The 21,309-nt window shown below is 37.8% G+C and overlaps 1 protein-coding gene across 8 annotated transcripts in view; it reads left to right on the top strand.

Moving 5' to 3' along the window:
- The window catches only part of LOC108709856 (R3H domain-containing protein 2-like), a 96,993-nt gene that overhangs the window by 4,475 nt on the left and 71,209 nt on the right, over positions 1-21,309 (top strand). The window contains exon 1 of one of the 8 annotated variants that reach the window (XM_041584410.1): positions 19,863-20,115. The exons of the other annotated variants lie outside the window; for them this stretch is intronic. The gene's annotated coding sequence lies outside the window, so the exon portion shown is untranslated. Of the gene's footprint in view, positions 1-19,862; positions 20,116-21,309 lie in introns of those variants that run through there. 8 annotated transcript variants of the gene reach the window in all.

Genomic DNA, 21,309 nt, shown 5'->3' with positions numbered 1-21,309 from the left:
TTTAAGACATTCTTGATCTAGGAGCATCTGAACTGTTACAATTTGCTACATTTAGTTGATACATTTCTCAGCTGGATCTGTGGAGCATTAGAAACTATTTTATCAAAACCGCTGTCTTTAATGAAACTCAGGGATTCTGCTCAGCAGGGCCAAAGATAACAAATGTATCGACTAAATGTATCCGTTTAAAACAGCTTAAATGAACAGTGACATCGAAAAATGAAAGTGTTATAAAGTAACACAAATATAATGCAGAAAATGTTTCCCAGCACTGGTAAAACTGATGTGTTTACTTCAGAAACTCTACTTTTGTTTATATAAATAAGCTGCTGTGTAGCCATGGAGGCAGCCATTCAAATGAGAAAAGGCTTCGGTTACACAGCAGATATCAGATAAGCTCTATTGAACACAATGGTCTTATCTGTTATCTATTATTTAACCTGTGCCATATAGCCTTTTTTCAGTTTCCGCCATTGCTTTTTCGGTGCTACTTTTACTTTGAGTCAGAAAAAGCCCCCCCCCCCCCCCCGAGCTGCTTCAAAAGGTGAAAAATTTAAAGGAAAACTATACCCCCAAAATTAACACTTAAGCAACAGATAGTTCATATCATATTAAGTGGCATATTAAAGAATCTCACCAAACTGGAATATATATTTAAGTAAATATTGCCCTTTTACATCTCTTGCCTTGAGCCACCATTTCGTGATGGTCTGTGTGCTGCCTCAGAGATCACCTGACCAGAAATACTTCAACTCTTAGCTGTAACAGGAAGGAGTGTGGAAGCAAAAGACACAACTCTGTCTGTTAATTGGCTCATGTGACCTAACATGTATGGTTTGTTGGTATGTTTGTGAGTACAGTGAATCCTACGATCTCAAGGGGCGGCCCTTATTTTTTAAAATGGCAATTTTCTATTTATGATTACCCAATGGCACATACTACTAGAAAAGTATATTATTATGACTGGTTTATTTACATGAAGCGGGGTTTTACATATGAGCTGTTTTATGCAATATCTTTTTATAGAGACCTACGTTGTTTGGGGGGGCATAGTTTTCCTTTAACGTTACACATCAATATTAGAAAAACGGTCATAGATTGGAAATAGAAAGTAATTGGGAAAAGTCTTTATTTCTGATGAACAATCTAAAACCAATTAAACTGAAAAAAGTGTTTGAAGGCAAACAACCTCTTTAATTCAACAGAATATGTGCAATGAATAAAGCCTAATGCAATAATTTGAAAACACAAAAAAAGTAACCAACCTCAATGAAGGAAAAAACCCCCAAAAAGAACAGGCAGGAAGAGGAAGATGCATAATAGAGGGTAATAATATTGGAGGAGGGTAGCTGAGTAAACCAAACCACAGGGACAATATTTTAGTAAACTTGTCGGGGCATTCTGCTGACATGTTAGGGTGCTAAATTGAGGGTCTTGTTAAATAACTGCAAAGAAAAATAGTTACAGGTCTGATAATGACTATTTCTTGCAACCTCAGCCAGCATCTTGCTCAAAGTTTAATGTCAAAACAAGGTGTTTTCTCTGCTGGTGCAGAAAAGGCTAAACTGTTGCTGTCAGCTGTGAAACATGCTTGACATGATATTATCCTTGTGGGTTTGCTGCAAGTTCAACATTTTTATAATACTTACAGTGCATTTTAAGTCTTTCCCAAATGGTAATTATTGACCCCCCGTTGGGTTGGTGCCAAGAGTGGGCTCAAATGTGGCAAATCTTGAACATAGATAAGCTCAAGTATATAAAAACACTTTATATGCCTGTGACATTGTTGCACTTGGATGTTTGGGTTTACTGGCAATATTGGAAGTGAAATCTCACAGCTAATGCTTGCATAAGACACTGGAAATGACAGCTCAAAGAATGACGCATTGTAGCCAGTTTTGGTCGAGAATTGCTCAAATTATTGGTAAGAGTTACATTTTCACTGCAAACATTGTGAGCTTCACTAAAGCCTTCTATTTCTGTCAGACATTCGTGGTGTCTTGGCTCAAGTAATGAATCTCAAATCCCCACCAGAATTTAAAAAAATAAAATGTAATGTCAGCAATTGCCATTTGATGTGTTTTAACAGTGCTGTAGCCAGGTATTTAGTATAGTATATCACATACATTGTGCAACTCACAAGCACATGAGACATTTGTAGACATAAAAAGAAATCGGAATTACATATTTCCCTTTTTCGGAAAATTAACTTACTGTTGGGGTTTTTAATTACACATAAAACAAACGCATTGTGTTTTGTTCAGAGGTTCTGAAAATGTAATGCACTATTTATAATGCGGACTCTACATGCTACATAGTTCAGGTGACCACACACAAGTGAACTATGAAATATGATTGATAGGGTAATATGATTACTTTTATGATTTAAATTTTGTCCTGGAACATTTGGGAGATATATTTTTGCAAATTCAATTTTTTGAACACTTTGAAAAACAAAAAACTAGTTTTAGCAGAAGTGTGTGGATTTTTGTGTAGTAAGATAATTGAATTAAGATGGTCATAGATGTCAAGATTTTAAAAAGACCAAGCTTATCCTGAAACAATCGTTTAAATGTACATTTTTTGTCCATCAACTAAAAATCATTGGATGCAGGATCGTTGGGGGCCCACTAACCACCTGATGATTTTACGGATTCATTGGATCACACTAAAATTGGTTGTTAGGGAGAGAAAAATCTTAATGTCTATGAACACCTTTAACTAAATATATGGATGTTTTGGACTGCCTTTATTCTAGGCCCTTTTTGGATGAAGATGAAGAAACTCCACTGGAGAGTCTCTCTAATGGTGTTTGCTTATTTACATTTCATATCGTTAAATGTACCTGTCGAATCCAAACCAATGTTGGATTGAGCACGTAAACTTTTTTAACTTGGTGGCATCAAATACTTTATGAACATGTATGATTTGTGTCACCTTTTTGGAAACAGACAGTGCGCATTTCTTGGAAGGGCTCGTGTCAGTCTTGAAAATTCAAATGCAACATTTGTATTTGTGTTTTTATATACCACAAAGTGATAATTGTTAGGGATGCACCAAAATCCAGGATTCACTTCGGGATTCGGCCAAGAATCTGCCTTTTTCAACAATATTCAGATTTGTCTGAATCCAAGTGCCTGGCTGACCGAATCAGAACCTACAAAATCGTGTACCGTATATACTCGTGTATAAGCCGACCCGTGTATAAGCCGAGGTACCTAATTTTACCTACAAAAACTGGGAAAACTTATTGACTCGCGTATAAGCCTAGGGTGAGAAATGCAGCAGCTACTGGTAAAATGTCACCTAGCGCAGAAGCGCAAGCAGCATCGGGCAAACCTAGTCCCTGTGCATGTAAGAGCACATAAGCGCTGGCTTCCCAGGCTTTTATAGTAATGAACCTCTGGGATATAACATATCCTTATATTTTATAACAGGGGGTACATTATAGGCACACTAAATAATAAATGCTGAACTTAAAAAGGGAAGTTCCTACATTTCAATGGGGAGAGACAGTATCCACACAGGGCCCTTTTTAACTCTTTCCTCTAACCATTTGCTTCCATATCTTTCCCTTCCTCTCTCTGCACCAGTCACAGTGCCTTTAAACTGTAAGACAAAAGTTAGTTTTGCATCCGTTTTCTTTCCCCTGTTTCTTGCCTCCGTTTCTATCAAAGCCAATTTTCTGTCCACCTCTCCTCTCACAGCCCGACTTCTGAAAGTCCGTTCTCTCCACCTCTCCCACCCCTACTGTCACAGCCGTCTTTCTCTCTCCCCCTCCTCTCTGAATCATTTCACTCACAGCTCGATCTCTGAAAGCCGCTTCTCTCCACCTTCCCCTTTTTCTCACAGTTGCTGACAGGCTGACAGGCTGCTTTTTCCCTCTCTGCACTGCTGGATCTTGTTTCCTTTGCAGCAAGCAAAGATTAACAGCCGGCATAACATCGCATGTTCGTCAAGCTCTGCACGTCACTTCCGCCTACTACACTGCCACAGGGTCCTAGCGCCGGGTCCCTTAGTCTTGAAACCCCTGTGCGCACCCAGTGACTCGCGTATAAGTCGAGGTAGACTTTTTCAGCACATTTTAAGTGCTGAAAAACTCGGCTTATACACGAGTATATACGGTAACTTTTCGTCTCACAAACAGGGAAGTCTATTTTGTAGCTGCTCGCTTGGTTCTCTTTCTCCCTTTTTGCCCTAATGTACATATGCAAATAAGGGCTTTGATTTGGTTTGATATTCTGCTGAATTATTATTCTGCTTAATCCTTATTAGAGGCACAACCAGCCTATTGGGTTTATTTAATGTTTACATGAGCTTCTAGTATGAAGATCTAAATTATAGAAAGATTTGTTATCCGGAAATCCCTAGCATTCTGGATAACGGGTCCCATACCTGTACTGCTGTTTCTTCATGTAACAGGCTTTTTTTTTTTTTTTTTTTTTTACATGTATTTGTAAGTATCATAAATGACTCTCTAATGCCAAACTTTCATACAGGTGGTAATTTTATGTCAGGGATGGAATTTATTAGGTAGACCCCTATTAATGTAAAAGATCCTGAAGCTGACAAAATAGATCCCCTCCTTGCATTTATTGAGCAAACAGTTCTTCATTTTTGACCTTCCATTTTCCTCTGTGATAAGAAAGCAATGCCTCATAACTGAAGGTGAAGGGGAGTAAATCCTAGTACTAATTCTAAAGTGCTCTAGTGAGAATTCTGCCTAATAGTGCTATTCTTGTCTACTTTCTATTAACTGACAGGAAGATTCATTTGCAGTTTTTGTTCTCTTGTTCTCAGTAGCGGCATTCATTAGGGCTGCTCCTTACCCTGCATAACTTTAAAAAAAAAAGTTTGACAAGAATTGTCATGAATGTAACCCTGATCTTGATGGGCATTATCTCCCAGCATGCTTTAACAAGTGGTGACAATTATAGTACATAAACCTTTGGTGAATCATACGATAATTGGTGCTTACAATATCGATTGATCGGCAAGGCTGAAAATTTCGATTGGGCACCTTGAAAGGTGAACCTCGTAATATTAATGCTGAATCATCAGTTAGAGCTAAATAATTATTTTTGTATATTGTATCGGACAATTCAGTAGAGAGGATGAAATCTTTCGTATGAACAATATTTTCCTTGTGCATGTTCAAAGGTATGCTTATTGAGATTTGACACACAGAATATTAATTAAATAATATACATATATATCATGGCATTTGATGTGCTGCTCTTTTTGTGCAACAGTAAATCCAATAAACTTGAAGATTTTGTTCAGACAGGCATTATAGTCATGCAATTAATAATACTTTCATACTATATCATACAAAAAAAAGCACATTTATGTTGTTTCTGATTCATTTGGATACATAGTGCCTTGCATCGGGAAAATCTGAAAATAATGCTTCCCATCACCATGCTAAATTTATAAGCCTCATGCAAGCATGATCTCCAAGGGAATTGAGCCTTAAAGACAGTAGCAGAACACTAAGTTCATTAAGGGTAAGGGTACACGCTAAAATTTGGGGATATTATAGTCGCCCGGCGTCAAACTGCCTCTTCTTCGGGCGACTAATCTCCCCGAAAAGTCTCAGCACTAGGGTTGGAAACTGTGGTTCTGAATGAAAGCAGGCTTTCAAAAGTAGTGCTACTCTGGGTTACGTCTAGAGATTTTCATTGTACTCTCTACAAACCAATGCATATCTCTAGTCTTGTGAATGACTGCTCAGATAAAATGGGGTGTTTTAAAAGTTAGGCACCGTCTTCCTTTCTCTAAAATTCACTTTTTTTTTCACCTGATGCATAAGATGACAGCTGCATAACCCCAAGGCATGTTCTAAGCCATTTTACTGCAAATTAGGTTCTCTGCTTGTCTGTAATAAGAGCGTGAATATGCACCAGTGCAAATGAGCCAAAAAATAGATTTATAGGCCTGTTATAATTCTGAGCCTCTGACCCTTGTCTTTTATAGCACTACAGTTATAGAATCCTTTATCCAGAAACCTGTTATCTAGAAACCTTGAATTACAGAAAGGCCATCTCCCATAAAATCCATTTTAATTTTTTAAAATGGTCTTTTTTGCTCTAATAAAGTAGTACCTTGTAATTGATATCAACTAAGATATAATTAATCCTCATTGGAGACAAAACAATCCTATTGGGTTTAATTAATGTTTACATTTTTTTGGTAAACTTTAGGTATGGAGATCCAAATTACAGTAAGACCCCTTATATGGAAACCCCTAGGCTTTAGCATTTGCATAACAAGTCTCATAGCTGTACAGGTATTGGATTTGTTATCCAGAAAGCATGGGACACAGGATTTGCAGGGTATGGAGTTTTCCTGTAATATAGATACCCAACACATGCAAAAAAATTGAAACCAGCAATATGACTTTATGCAGCTTAGTTTGACTTTTAAAAGGGTTGTTAATGTTCCAAACTTATTTTTTTTTCAGTTCAGCTGTTTTCTGAGTGTTCGCCAGAAATAAAGACTTTATTCAATTGCTTTCCATGTTTTATTTTTGACCATATTTCCAGTTTTAATGTTCCCGTCTTGTATCAGTCTGGCAGCTCAGTGATCCAGGTACATGTATGGTATCCGTTATCCAGCAAGTTCTGAATTACATAAAGGCTTTCTTCCATAGACCATTATAATCAAATAATTCAAATCTTTGAAAATTATTTCCTTTTTCTCTGTAATAATAAAACAGTACCTTGTACTTGACCCAACTAAAATATAATTAATCCTTTATTGGAAGCAAAATCAGCCTCGTGGTTTTTTTCATGTTTACATGATTTTCTAGTAGAGTTAAGGTACGAAGATCCAAATTTTAGAAAGATCAGTTATCTGAAAAACCCCAGGTCCCGAGCATTTAGGATAACCAGTCTCATACTTGTACATGGATTGATACATTTCTTCATAGCATCTGTGCAATGTTGCTAATATCGATATGATTGTATCAATTCTAACAGCTGCCTTTAGGACACATGGCGATTAGTCTCCACGATTTTTTAAAAAAAATATATCTCTGCAACAAATTGCCATTTGGGTAAGTTATGGTGATTTCTACAGGTGACTTACCAGCCACTATATAGTTATCGTTATAGTCGCAGGTGAAAAAAGGTCCACTGGTGACTTGCAGCTACAGTTGCTCCAGAGTAGTACTGTGTATTTTATTGTGTATTTTGTGGAGATTAATTGCCATTTTGAGGGTTTTTAAAAGTCATGGAGACTAATCTGTCCTTGTGTCGGTGCCCTAAATGAAACGCTTAGCAGAGCCAAGGATAAATGTATTAACTAATTATAAACTATTAATGTAATGTAGAAACGTTTTTAGAAAGTCTGTGAACACCTCCCCACCCCTGAGCTGGTGAACAAGCTGAAAATAACTAAACCCGATAAGTGTTGAAAGGTGATCAACCCCTTTAGATACTCTGTAGTGTGTAAATGTTACTCTAAAAGCTTTTTCTTGGGTAATACATTTGTTGACTTTATATATTTATATAGATTTTATATATTTGTTCACATTGTAGTATGACTCGCATAAAAATCCTTTGTGTCTACCAAGAATGCAGAAGAACAAAATGTTGGCATTATGTTTTCTTTAAATTTATACTGTACAAGATGGTTTTATTATTTGGTTCCTTTCTATATTGTCACTGTGCTTTGCCCCTGAAGCCAGTAAGTATGCACCAAGATATTCGCCCGTACAAATTTCAGCTCCAGAAAGAGTGAGATCATTTTACTGTAATAGTTGCCTACAGAGTGTCACATTGAGGTGTCACATGACCACCTCACTGTCTCAAATTTTGCATAGTTCATATCAGATGGGACAAATTGGGTAGAAACCATGTTGCACTGTCCTGAAACAAACACGGTAGGCACAAATTGCCTTACAGGCGCACTAATCATTCCTTTGTAATACCTTGTTTGGTCCTCAAAATTGACACCCACATCTGTTTTTGCTACAGAATTATTGATTGGTTGTATTCTGCCGGCTCCCTAGCGCTACGCCGCTTTGATCTATAGATATACACCGGCAGGTACAGAAGCCCAAAACAGTGCCTCCCACTCCTGCACTGCCACATACCAGGGCAGAGCTCTGGAGCCGGGGGAGACACAATTGCACAGTTCTGAACAAGGAAGCGTCTCTCACGCAAGCACGGCCATGAAACACGGTAACCAGCAGCCTTCCTACAATGGGAAGGGATTGCAGACAGAATAAAAGCTGCAAATGATCTGTGCTCGGTGCATACAGTGGAAGAGTGCAAGTCCTACCGAACTAACCACATCTGTCAAGGGCATGAGTTACCTACTACCTTGGTTACACATATAACCAGCACCGCTACACATTAGCGCAGAGTTATCGCAGTGCTTATACAAAGTACAAACTATTCCCGTTTGTGAATGTGTGGAAGAAGACTCGGACACTGAGGGCGCTGCATTCAAGCGCTGGCAGGCTCGGGGCACATTGGGAAAACTTTGCCAGTTTGGAGCATCAGTCAGCGGCCAACAGGATCCAGCAGCAGAGAGCCAGGGAGGAGAAATTGAGCGCCGCTGGATGGATGGTTGCCCTGTCGCCTTTTCTGAAGAGGAGCGGAAGCTGAGTTTTTGTAAGTTATTTCTAAATAAAGACTTTGCAATTTTAAAGTATAATTTGCCTTGGTGTTATTTATTCATTGTGTACTATGAAAAATTTGATGTTACTGGTCCTTTAATAGTCCAGACTAGTCTTAGATTCCTTGAGGGTGTTTTATCTTCTAATTTCTAATGTAGAGTAAAAAAAAAAAGTGGGAAAAGATGGCATAATTTGGAGGCATGTTTAATCCAGATAAAAGGGTTGACCACATTTTACAGGGTACCAAGCGTAGAAAGGGATGTTGGATTAGATTGCAGATATGATGGACTGAGTTAGCAAATTCAAAACTTGCCATAATGCAGAAGACCTCGTATAAGCAGCATATTGTCTCATTTTGATTTATTTCATAGAATTTTCACATCAAGTCTTGTCTTCCTGATACTTCCTGTTCCATGATCACTCTGACATTTGTGAGGTGGTAATTATTTTAGCTATATATAGCTGACAGTTGCTAGCATTTTAGATTGCTAAAGGTCCTTAGGCAAGACTGAGACATCACACAATAAGAACTGCCAAATACCCAATTGTTTTAAAAAGGGTTTTTTTTGTTGAAGATATGAGCAGCTGGCATACAGAAGGGCAATGCTATCCAGCATCATTGGGTGGGGGACCATTTTGGAGGAAGGATGAAAGGGGGTTTTAGTTACCTTGGCATAAGCAGGTGGGTGCATTTCTCCTGTGTAATATCTATTTCCCTGTTGAAAGCAGCGCAGTCTCAATTTTCCATAACAAGGCACACATGGTGGCCTATTAATCAGCAGTCATACAAAAGCCACAGTCAAAATCTCCCAGAAACCTCTTGAACCACAAATCAAAAAAAAAAAAAAAGATCCATTTGGTAAAGGGACTTCTGCTATTGACTTCGGATTTGTCAATTTTGTTGCACAATGAATCCAGAAAAAGTCAAGTTTTTTTTTCTGCGACCTTTTTTGGATTTTGCTGTCAAAAAGATCTAAAAAAAAAGTGTGGTTTACTAAATTGGCTACTTATTTTTAAATAACTAGTTTCAACACTCAGGGGCCCATTTACCGACGATTTGTAGTTTTTCCTATATTTATTAAAAGCTCTAAAAAGCAGACTTACGGTAAGTGTAAAAAAACATGAAAACCTGCCAAAACTTTGCCAAGTATAAATTGTCAGACCTATAGAAGTCAGTGGGAGCCATGCTGATCTGTTTGGAACACTTTTTATAAATTTAGACTTAACGGTTTTCAGATTGTGTTTCACTAGGAATTGCAGGTGCCTATGATTACGTATCCATTGATACGAAACGCGTTAGGACAGTTTGACTTTTAATAGAATGGAATAAACTTCTTCTTTTACCTCACCGGCTGGCTGTAGGAGTGTGTGCGCTTTCTTTTGATGTGATTACTGCCTCAACTACGGTTTCTGGGCACAGAACCCGGGCCAGCTAATGGATTTGGTGAGTTTGCCTACTGCTGACTTTAAAAGCACATTATCTATGATTGAATCAAGTGTCTGAAGTGTTGGACCTGGGGTTTCTACACCCAGGTCACTTCGCCCCTTGGATGAGCTATAGTTTCACAGATATATAGAAAAGTTTTGTGCTTGATTAGTTTCTCATTTAATCGTGAGCAGGACTAGAGCCAGCATACTTGCCTTCCGAATTGCAGGAATACTTGATTTTTTTTTTAGGTTTTCGAGGTATTCATATTATATATGAATTTTATATATATTTATATATTTATATATATATATATATTTATATATATATTTATATATATATTATATATATATATTTATATATATATATATATATATATATATATATAGTCAACTACAAGAGGTCCTCTGCACTCAACCCATTATCAATATATTTAAGACAGAGACATTTTGTGCATACTGCTACTAAAAAATGCCTTACCCTTTAAACAACACAGGGATTGTTTTTCCATATATTGCAATATATTTAAGCTGGCCAACTACGTCAAAGTCATCCCATATCTGGCCAGTCCTATGCTCAATTTTCATCTGATTCATTAAGAATTCAATTGATTAATTATACATTTTACAAAGGGACTAAGTTTTACCTGCAACTTACTTGCTGCTTTCAAAGTAAAACTCCCAAACTTGGCTGCCCTTTTATTAGACACCAGTGGGATCACCTGACTATAGCTGGGAAGGGTGGGAGCTAAAACATGGAGCTGGTTACTGCTCCTGGAGCCTGTGTTGTTTAAAGGGTAAGGCATTTTTTAGTAGCAGTATGCACAAAATGTCTGTCTTAAATATATTGATAATGGGTTGAGTGCAGAGGACCTCTTGTAGTTGACTATATGTATTTTGTGGTCACACCCTCATTGCACCCCCGCCTAATGGTTTTAAAAAAAATTGTGGTGAGCACAACTTTCCCTTGTTTGTTTGCCAAAAAAAATAAAAAATAAATATATATATATATAATTTTTTTTTTTTGGCACTTATCGTTCATAGTTTTTCTAGTCATATCTATGACATTTGTGGTTTTTAGAGAATGAATTTAGTTGTGGTTTCAGAAACCTGTGGGTTCTTATAGAGTGACTCATGGAATTTATCAGTAAACCTAAGCTGTACACTTTAAATACAGAACAAGAAACTCCGAGGTGACTTCCCATATCCTTATATTTTATAGGCAGGGGTACATTCATTATTATGAAGGCATGTGACACAAATTACATCACTAAGCACCTATTATAATTGTGACATCATTAAGCAGCATTTGTAAGGATATATTTTCCAGGATGTTCATGGCTCTTTTGTATATGATAAGGATATATTTTGCAATATATTTGAAGCTCTTATTAGCGTATTACAGGCCTAAGGTGGTCAATCTGTTGCTCCCTTTTTATAGCTTTGAATTACTGGTCCTTATAAAAAACCCTCTATCCTTTTTTGGTCTTCATTTGAAAGGTTAGATGGCATGCTGAGCTGATCTTGAATACTACAAACTAGTGAAACAGACTATTTTGAGAGACTTGCGATTACCACACTAAAGTGTGCAAGCTGCATGCTAGAAATTGGTAAGCAAGTACAACTGATATAGCCAGAGTTGAAGTATATTTTCTAGGTAGCCTGGAGAAATAATAAAACAAGTTTGACCTCACAATTTATATTTAATGTGCAAATATGATTGTTATCTCTGTTGTGTGGCAGTATAGCAGACGTCCACTTATTTTTATTTATACCCAATAGTGCCATCATAAAATAACATGTATAAAATGAATAGCTTGGTAGTGACAAATTGTATTCCCCTTTGTTTCCATTGTAAATAATCCTATACATTTAAAATTACTTTCTGTACAGGTGTACTTTTTCAGTGTTCTACAAAAAACAGGAGTTTATTACAATATATTTGTGTTTTCTTATCTAGTATGAGCTTGTGCGATTAAGGTTGGCTTTTACATTTAGTTCTTCCTTACAATAATTTACAAGACAAGTGTTGCAGATTGAGGGGAAATGCAAGGCTAAAGCGACATGGGTATATGAGATTCCCATCTGGTTGCTTCTGTTAGGCATAAGGTACATTCTTACTGATTTTGAAGGGTTGGTGTGGGCTAAAACTCTGTTGTTAAGCCCCAACATTGTTGTTGATGCTGTGACTCATTGGCCCTATTTCAAACAGTTTTGTCGAACAGACAGTTTTCCTAGGAGAATTTTCAAGCATATTTTTCATTCATGTGGATGGATTTTTGAAGACCAAAATTACCAAAGACCAAAATTACACAGGAAACTTCTTGAGAGGCCAACTCTTTTATTTTAGCCTCAGTGTGAAGACTATGAAGACACATTCCTTTCAGTCAACCTTCCTTAGGTTTTACAAGCTTACAGTCTGTGAGGTCCCTCGTAGAGCTTCAAGGCAGTGACCTTATTCCACTTTTAGCTCTTGTGTATCTTTTCTATTTAATTTATATAATGGCATCCATGACCATCACTTGACAGTCATGTAGTACAAAGCCTCAGTACCAACGGCTATAGAAAAAAAAGTAAGGAATAAGGGTAGTAGCCTATAATATGCTTACTTAAAGTATAATATATAATAAAATCTGAATGTACATTAAAAGTTACCTATAGTCATGCTGATTGTTTGTTGCGGAGAGGTTTGTAATCAGGTGAAGTTCCTGTCCCATCTCAGCCTGTCCGTTAAAGTTTTTAAAGTGATACTGACACTAAAAAATGAATTTTAGCATATGAATGTACATTGATTGTTACCTATAGGTCATGTTGTTCATTTTTTGCCAACGGACTCCTGCTGCAAAATATGGCGGCCCCCTCATAGGCAATCACGGGGAGTCAGATAGGTAATGTAAAAGCATTGGGCAAATACTTTATGGCAAAATTATAAGTAGCATGCAAAGTCAATTTAATGGTAGATGTAAAAAAATAAAGTTAAACTTCTGGTGTCAGTAACTCTTTAAGGTAAAATGCACACTTCGTTATCAGTGCCATTCCTTATTAAGTCACAGAAGGAATGTAGATTGAGAACACTATGGCCCAAACCAATATATGGCGTTACTGTACTCCAGTTCCAGTCTTGGGATGCTTTGCTTGTTTTTGCAGCCAATGATTGCTTTTTTTTTTCAAGGCCTTTTTGGGGTTTTTTCTCTTTTTGCTTTGAACTCAATTGGCACTACAGACAGAGCAAATCATCACCAAGATTTTCTATGAAGTGCTTTGTTTGCAAATAATGCACCATAAAAACTTCAGCAAATGAAACCCATGGGCTGCTAAGAATTAAAGGTCTAGACAGCTCTGGATAAAAAGGCAAATCAGACCCACTTCTCACAAATTCACAACAGAAGAGTCTAATTGCTATTGTTTTTATGCTATTTGGGGCTGTCTGCTATATGAACACCATAAAAACTGTGCAGCTCTGCATTTTTATGACAGATTTACAAGTAGTAATACTTTTGAATGAATTATACTGTATGGCAAGGTAGCAGGGAGTAGGTCAAGTAGATCAGGCTGTATTTGTGGGAAGGCCACAAATGCCTGGGCCTAGAGCAGCAGGATTTTATGTGTAATATCTTCACAGTGCATTTTCATTGGTTCCGAAGCATTGGTCATACTCCAGAAATTTGAAAAAAAACCCTTCAGTGCACCAATCCCCAGAGAAAAGAAATTTGCGCGTGTGCAGACATGAAGAGGGCAGGAAGCTTTTTTTGCTTCCCAACTTTTTTGCTGATTCACTGCTCATGCTCTGGACTGCTGTCCGTTATCTGAGCTAAGGGACCACCAATGTATAGTATATACAGTTTAAAAAAAAAAAAAAAGCTGTATTCTTATTCCATTGGAGCATTTCATCATCTTTTATGACCAATGTAACTTCATTTTCTGTGAATGCTTTCATTATTTCTGCCAACCCCAAAGATTCTTAATACTGAGCATGTACAGTATCACTTCCACTAACAAGATTGAAGATGAGCGGCTGCTGTGGACAACTTTCAAGGCATGGATCATTAGTTAAATGCCTTCCGAACCTCTTATCTGGTGCAGTAAGTTTAGTATTTACACATATTCTATTATTATGCTTTAGTTCTGCTATAAGGCTACAGTATTTCCTCTGTAGTATTCTAGGATGTTATTTTACCTCAAAGAAATGGTATGGGGAAGGTAGACAATAAGTTTTTCCAGGATTAGTAACCCATAGCAACAATTAGAAGGTGCCATTTACTGTTCACCTGTTTAAAAGCAAACATCTTATTGGTTGTATGGGTTACTGCCCCTGGGCAAACTTCGTGCCTTTTAGTACATATGGGGTTAGCGATAGAAAAAAAAAGTCACCAGAATATTTTAGTGAAATTTTTTTAACCATTTGTATAACTAGTACTGTAGTTAAATGTCATCAAAACCAATTATCAAGAAATATTTAACTTTCTTTGTCAATTTACAGTCTTAGACCTTGCTAAACTTAATTCCAGAAGGTTGAATCTTGAACACTCCATAAGCAAAGGTCTTCCAGTGGTAGGTTGTAGGCCACTGTTTAAATATTTAGATCAGTTTCCATTGAGTTGATACCAGATCTCCTAAATAAAGCTGGCCATAGACGCAGAGATCCGATCGCACAAATCGAGGATTCGTACAATTTTCGGACCGTGTGGGGAGAGTCCCAACATTTTCCGTCCGGCGGAGATCGGTAGTTTGGTCGATCGGACAGGTTAGAAATTTTCTGTCAGCTGACAATTATATATCTTGGTGTATTGCCGATCGTACGATTTTCAGTGGGAGACTGTCACTAGCTTTGTCGGATATAACTATCGTACGGTTGCTGTCGGGCAGAACATTGTCTGGTCTGTTCTTTTGTACTTTATTTGATCTGAATGGTAACACTTTGATCTGAATGGTTAGTGGCAGGTCGGGAGATGGGGAACTCCGATCGTACGTTGATTCGTAAGATTGGATCTTTGCGTCTGTGACCAGCTTAAAGGTGATGGCAAATAGACTGCTTTGTTGTCCCACAGGATAGATCTCAATTGCATAAAAATAATTTTAACTTTGGATGAATGGAAATTGATGCACGTAAAACACTTTACATGCAGTGCACTGATATAATTTATATTTTTGCGTGACTCCATCAGTGTTGAGCATGTGAAGTGCTTTACATGCACATCTTTCTATTCATCCAGAGGCAAAAGTTTTTATAGATACTCGGTTGTCTATGGAAGAAGAGATTTCCCATGAGTGACAAAGCTCTCTGTCTGCCTTTACCCAAAGCTTGTTTCCCCAAATTCCCCAAACCAGAAGATTAATCAATTTTATTTAACTAATTTTGCTTTGCATATGTGTCTGCCTTAGGTTCCATCTCCCTGTCCTCATGATACCATAAACCAGTTTCTCTGTGGCCACATTTACACTTACACTTTCTTATGGAAAAAAAAATACCCATTTTATAGAGAGCTGTAAAAATTGCAATCTTTATAAAAATTTGCCTATCCGTAAGCACAAATCGGGGTCTTTACAGATAAGGTTCAAAATGCGTACATTTAAAGGTGAACAAAAGTCAGAATAATCATAGGTTAATAATAATAATAATAATAATAATACTCGTAGCTTAGGCCTTTCATCTTCCCCTCTGCCTAACCAAACCCAAGTCTCATCTCAAGAATGGCTCCTACTTTCTTATACTGAAAACTAACTTGCATATCAGGGTTGGCAGCCATCATGTTCACTGCTCTCTTACCATTAGCATTTTAATCTGCTTCTCAATTTTATGAATCTCAATGGTGATATATATTTGTTTTACCAAGTCTGGTGTCATACAAATTTATATTTTTCTTTATTGCCAAGGTTCAATCAAACCCATGATTAAATTGGGTTATAATGTATGATGCCTTCAAAATTTAAACAAGCCTTTAATATTTTTTGCTCTACTTTTTCCCATTAATATTTATGTTAAAGAACATACAGAAACTGCAGTGGTATTTATTGTTAAATAACTGTACAGAGCGTAGTGCTCTGGCTTCTTTTCATGGGCTGATGCATGAAAAAATTCTTAAATGTTCTGTATGGTAGCAGGCATAACATTGAAACATGAATTTGCTTAACAGTTTTTTAAAATTCTTATTATACACCCTCTGTATACCAAATATACACAAAACAAGAGGCTCACACCCTTACAGTGTGAAAATACAAACATTTATTTATGAAGAAAATCTGTTAACACTACAACCGTAGGGTGATTTCTACAATGCTTTCCATCTACATTTTATTAAACAAAGTACTGAATTGGTTTTCCCACTGGCAGTTTACTGTCGGGAAAGCATTTTTGGAAGATCTGCCACCTACGGTAGTGCATATTTAGCCATGGGGGGAGATTTTCCGGTCTTCCTTCACCCTTAAATTTAGGTATATTGCATGAAATAAGCATTCTCATAGATAATATACATTATCAAAACCTAGGGGCAAAATCACTAAGTGCTGAAAATGCGATAGCTACGCCTTTGCTGCACTTCGCCAGACGATGTTTCACAGGGCGCCGCTAATTCACTAAAATCCGAAGTTGCGCTCACGGAGGCAAAAGGTAGCGAAGTTGCGCTAGCGTTACTTCGTCGACCAAAACGAAGTTACACTAGCGATGTCTAATTTGCATACGGCGTCAAGTTAAAGTACAATGGACATATATGTAGCAGCAAATACATTACACTACACAAGCCTGGGAAAGCTTCATAAAATAATAGTGGTTATTTTGCCTTATACATGTGCCCACTGTATAGTTTAGGTACCATATGTTAGGAAATGTAGGGTACTCCCAAAAAAAATTTACAATCTTTTCAGCCTATCACCCTTAAAGTAAAAGATGCCAATGTTTTTTCAACTGTTTTTGAAGCACTATTGCACTTTGCCTGGTCTGAGGTGGCGAAGGCAAGTCTGGTGCAAGAGGTAACATTCAGTAAAATCCGTAAATTAGTGAATTAGCGTAGTTAGTGTAGTTACATCCCTTCGCCATAGTGCAACTTCACTTGGCATAAGGGTGTGAAGTAGCGCTAGAGTAGGTCCACTTCGCTAGCGAATTTACGCCAGCACCCTTTAGTAAGTTGGCGAAGTAACAAAATAACGTCACACTGGCGAATTTTTGCTAGCGTTAGACACTTCGCCCTTTAGTAAATTTGCCCCCTAGTATCAAAGAGGTATAAGTAATGGCTAAATTTACAACACGTTAAATTGCAATAAACCAACTAAAGCTAGCCACAGATGCAAAGATCTGATCAGATTTTCCAATCTCCTGACCTGCCACTAACCATTCCGATCAAATAAAGTACAAAAGAACAGATCAGCCAATGTTCTGCCCCCGACAGCAATCGTACGATAGTTAATGTCCGACAAAGCTGTGACAGTCTCCCACTGAAAATCGTACGATCGGCAATACACGCAGAGATATTATCGGCAGCCGACAGAATTTTCTAACCTGTCCGATCGACCAAACGACCAATCTCCGCCGGACGAAAAATGCCGGGACTCTCCACACACACGGTTCGAAAATCTTACGAATCCTTGATTCGTATGATCGGATTTTTGCGTCTGTGTCCAGCTTAAGAATGGGCTACAGCAGTGCTGTCCAACTTCTGTGTCATAAAGGACCGGAATTTTTCTGGCCCACATAGTGGAGGGCCGATAATGGAAGCCAGTGTTGACCACTCCCTGTTTTTAAACCACACCCACTTCAAACCACACCCATGTTACTACAAGACCATGTCCACATAAATTATGCTAGCACACCAAAAAACCAAATAATTTTCAAAAACCAATAATTTTCAAATGCCAATAAACCCCCCAGAACAAATACCAGGCTTATGTTTCACATGCAGAGCAGGCACACACAGGGAGCATAGGACAGACATAGTATGGCACACCCAAGGAGCACAGGGCAGGCAGAGTATGGCACACACAGGGAGCACAGGGCAGGCAGAGTATGACACACACAGGGAGCATAGGGCAGGCAGAGTAAGGCACACACACAGGGAGCATAGGGCAGGCAGAGTATGGCACACACACAGGGAGCATAGGGCAGGCAGAACAGAGCAGGAGAAAGGGAAACCTATGAGGACCACTCTAAGATGTACTACATACAGTGACAAAGTGCTGGTGCCAGTTGGACAGCCCTGGTCTACAGTAAGGATTCTGGATATACTGTATGACATCCCAAAAAGGCTGCTTATGCACCAACCTAAATTTCTGGTTTCTATTTTATTGTTATATGTAATTGCCACTTTCATATTTTCTCTGTTGCACCTACTTTTTAATACATTTTGGAACCTTTGATCCTACAGTTTTTTGTTTGGTTTTAGCTTTGTGTAGGCTTGCACCAAATTCATAATTCTTGGATTCAGCCAAATAATTACACTTCGCAAAAAAATGGCTGAATCTCAACCCTAATTTGTGAAACCAAAATGCTTCAAAGATGTGTGTACAAAAATTGCCTCATTCAGTTGTCAGGAGCTTTAAAGTCGCATGACTTGGCACTCAATCGAATCCAATTTCTGTTAAAATTTCTATTTGGATCCCAAACCAAATTCTTTATTCAATGCATCCCTAATTCCTAGGCGTTCAGTCTGCAACACCTATTTGAGTATATGTTTTTTTGTTTTTTTTTTTGGTCCTTTTACTGCCCAAGGGACTTTTCTGGTCCTGGAGCCCAATACAAATGTCCTGTGATTCTCTAAACCTAATGTTATCCTTTAATAAATCAGACTATTAGCTTGTTGTTTAGCTTTATGCCTGATTTTCATAGCTTTGCTGGTATTTTAGGTTAAAGGACAATAACACCAAAACAAGAAATTGTTTTAAAGGAATGACAATATAATGTAATGTTGTCCTGCACTGGTAAAACTGGTGTGTTTGCTTCAGAAACACTACTATAGTTTATACAAACAAGCTGCTGTGTAGCAATGGTGGAAATTGAAAAAAAACTATATTGAACAACAGAGAACACCATTATGTTCTACAGAGCTTATCTGCTGTGTAACCTGAGCCTTTTCTCCTTTGAATGGCTGCCCCCATTGCTACACAGCAGCTTATTTATATAAACAATAGTAGTGTTTCTGAAGCAAACACAGCAGTTTTACCATTACAGGACAACACTGTATTATATTACTTTAAAACACGTATTTTTTTGATGTTACTGTTCTTTTAATGAATTCACTTCAAATTTGGGTCATATTTATATACTTTAAAACTTTTACAAGGTAATGTAATAATAAGTCTTCTCTTTGCTCGCATCCAGTAACCCAAAGTAACATCAGATGTTTGCTTTCAATAACTGACCATGAAATGTCACCTACTGACTGGTTGCTATGGTTTACTAGATAAGCAGCAAATTTACAACTTAATTAAGGTGCCCCCTTCGAATCGGGATTATTTTGGATCTGAGAAGGATCCAAGTTGCTGCTTATGTACGGTGCCAGATACATCTGTTAAGTAGCTTCTTTCACTCGAACAGCAACATGGTTGCAATAAGTGATGGGATCTGGCTTCTGAGCTATTCCTCTAGATCTTCAGATTCTCATTAATTGTTTACAATATTCAGGATACTGTTTTTTTTTTTTTTTTTTTTTAACCCAAGCCCTGTGTCTTTAAGCAGCTGCAGAGGCTGTTCCATTAAAGTGTGTTTTGAATGAGAGCAAGAAGGGGAGCGAGCATGTGTGTGTGGGTGGTGGTGTGCACGACTATTGGCAGAACTCTCAGTGTGACAGCGGATGGGAACAGCTGGGCTCAGCCCTGCTTCAGAGCAGCTTGTCAGAGCAATTATCTTGGAAAAGGAAAGGCAACGAGGGGCCATAGCTCTCCAATCAAAGAGAGAGCAAAACAGAGAGGAGAAAGAAGACATTTGAGGTTGCAGGGAGAGATAAACTGGTTAAATAAAACCAATCTTAGCCGTTATCCGTTATAAATCCGTTCCAACGACTCACAATGAGGATCTCTTTCATAAGGTGGAATAGCTGATTTTCTTCAGACTCCATCCTGCTTACTCCCTCCCAGCGGTGAGTATAGCTGATTATCATGCAATGGTCTTCGGTCCATCCCTTTTGGCTTTGCCTTCATTTCAGCTCATTCATAAAGTCTGTAAGCACAAAGGTGCCTGAGGAACTGCTTGCAGGCCTTAATGCTAGAGTGACTGAATAATGCATATATTGTTGAGATCCCTGTGAATAGGTGTTTCATGTATATGCTGGGAATGGTTACCAGAGCTAGTTTGTATTTTCTGCGTTAATGGCCACTGTAGTTTTTTTTTTTTTTTTTGTAGCTGTTGCTATTGTGTAAATGTATTCTGAGTACATTGGCTGCGCTCCATAAACATTTATAGATATATTGGTTGCTATGCTTCTTGATAAATCTGTCCTGCCTAACAGCCGGCTCCTTACTTGTAAACATATTATTTCACACCTTTTATCTCATGCTGTACATTTATCAAAAACTATTTTCATGAATAATGTGAGAGAGTAGAAGTAATAAACCTAAAACTGGACAGAAATGGGATCTATTGTCTGGGGATGTTTGCTACCCAGGTTCATCTGATGGGGATCTTACCTTAATATTACCTTATAGGATTCATTTGACATCAACATGGGTTTCTGCTAGCTAAGTTACCATCATGTACAAGGACTGTCTTATTATAGAAAAAAAGGCAAATCCAACAAAAATGAAGACTTGTTTCTTTAAATAGAACATGGAGGGAAATGGCATTTTTGTTTCTAAACCCTTCCCTTACCTGGAACAGTCCTGACCTCAAGAAAATGGTGCGTTATCGTTAAAGAATTGTGTGAATTTGTAGGTGTCCTAGATTTTTGGAAGTCTTCTGTTTTATGTTATTTAACACATCATTGCTGGTTTGGTTGTTTCTTCTTTACTTGATGGAAAGTAGGTGGTATGGTGCTTTTCAAATAAATGTTCATTTACCTTTTTATTCACTAAATTGAGTACATCATTGATTTGCCTGTAGCATTCATGGAATTCCCACATTCAGCTGCTAACATGCAATCTGCTGCCAAACCCAGATCAAGTAGCCTATCTGATCCTATGGCAAATTGTATACCAAGCTCACTCTGCATCTTGTGTTAAGACACCCAGTGATTGACTGAATTTGCCTCTTGTTTTTAACACCGCTCTAATATATGTCCCCTAGCTCGATATTTACTTATGTATTTAATGGGGTGGTTCACCTTCTAAACACTTTT

Source organism: Xenopus laevis, chromosome 2S, assembly GCF_017654675.1.
Source record: "Xenopus laevis strain J_2021 chromosome 2S, Xenopus_laevis_v10.1, whole genome shotgun sequence".
NCBI lineage: Eukaryota > Metazoa > Chordata > Amphibia > Anura > Pipidae > Xenopus > Xenopus laevis.
Note: the sequence above shows the minus strand (reverse complement) of the source record. Positions and strands in the feature narration are given on the sequence as shown.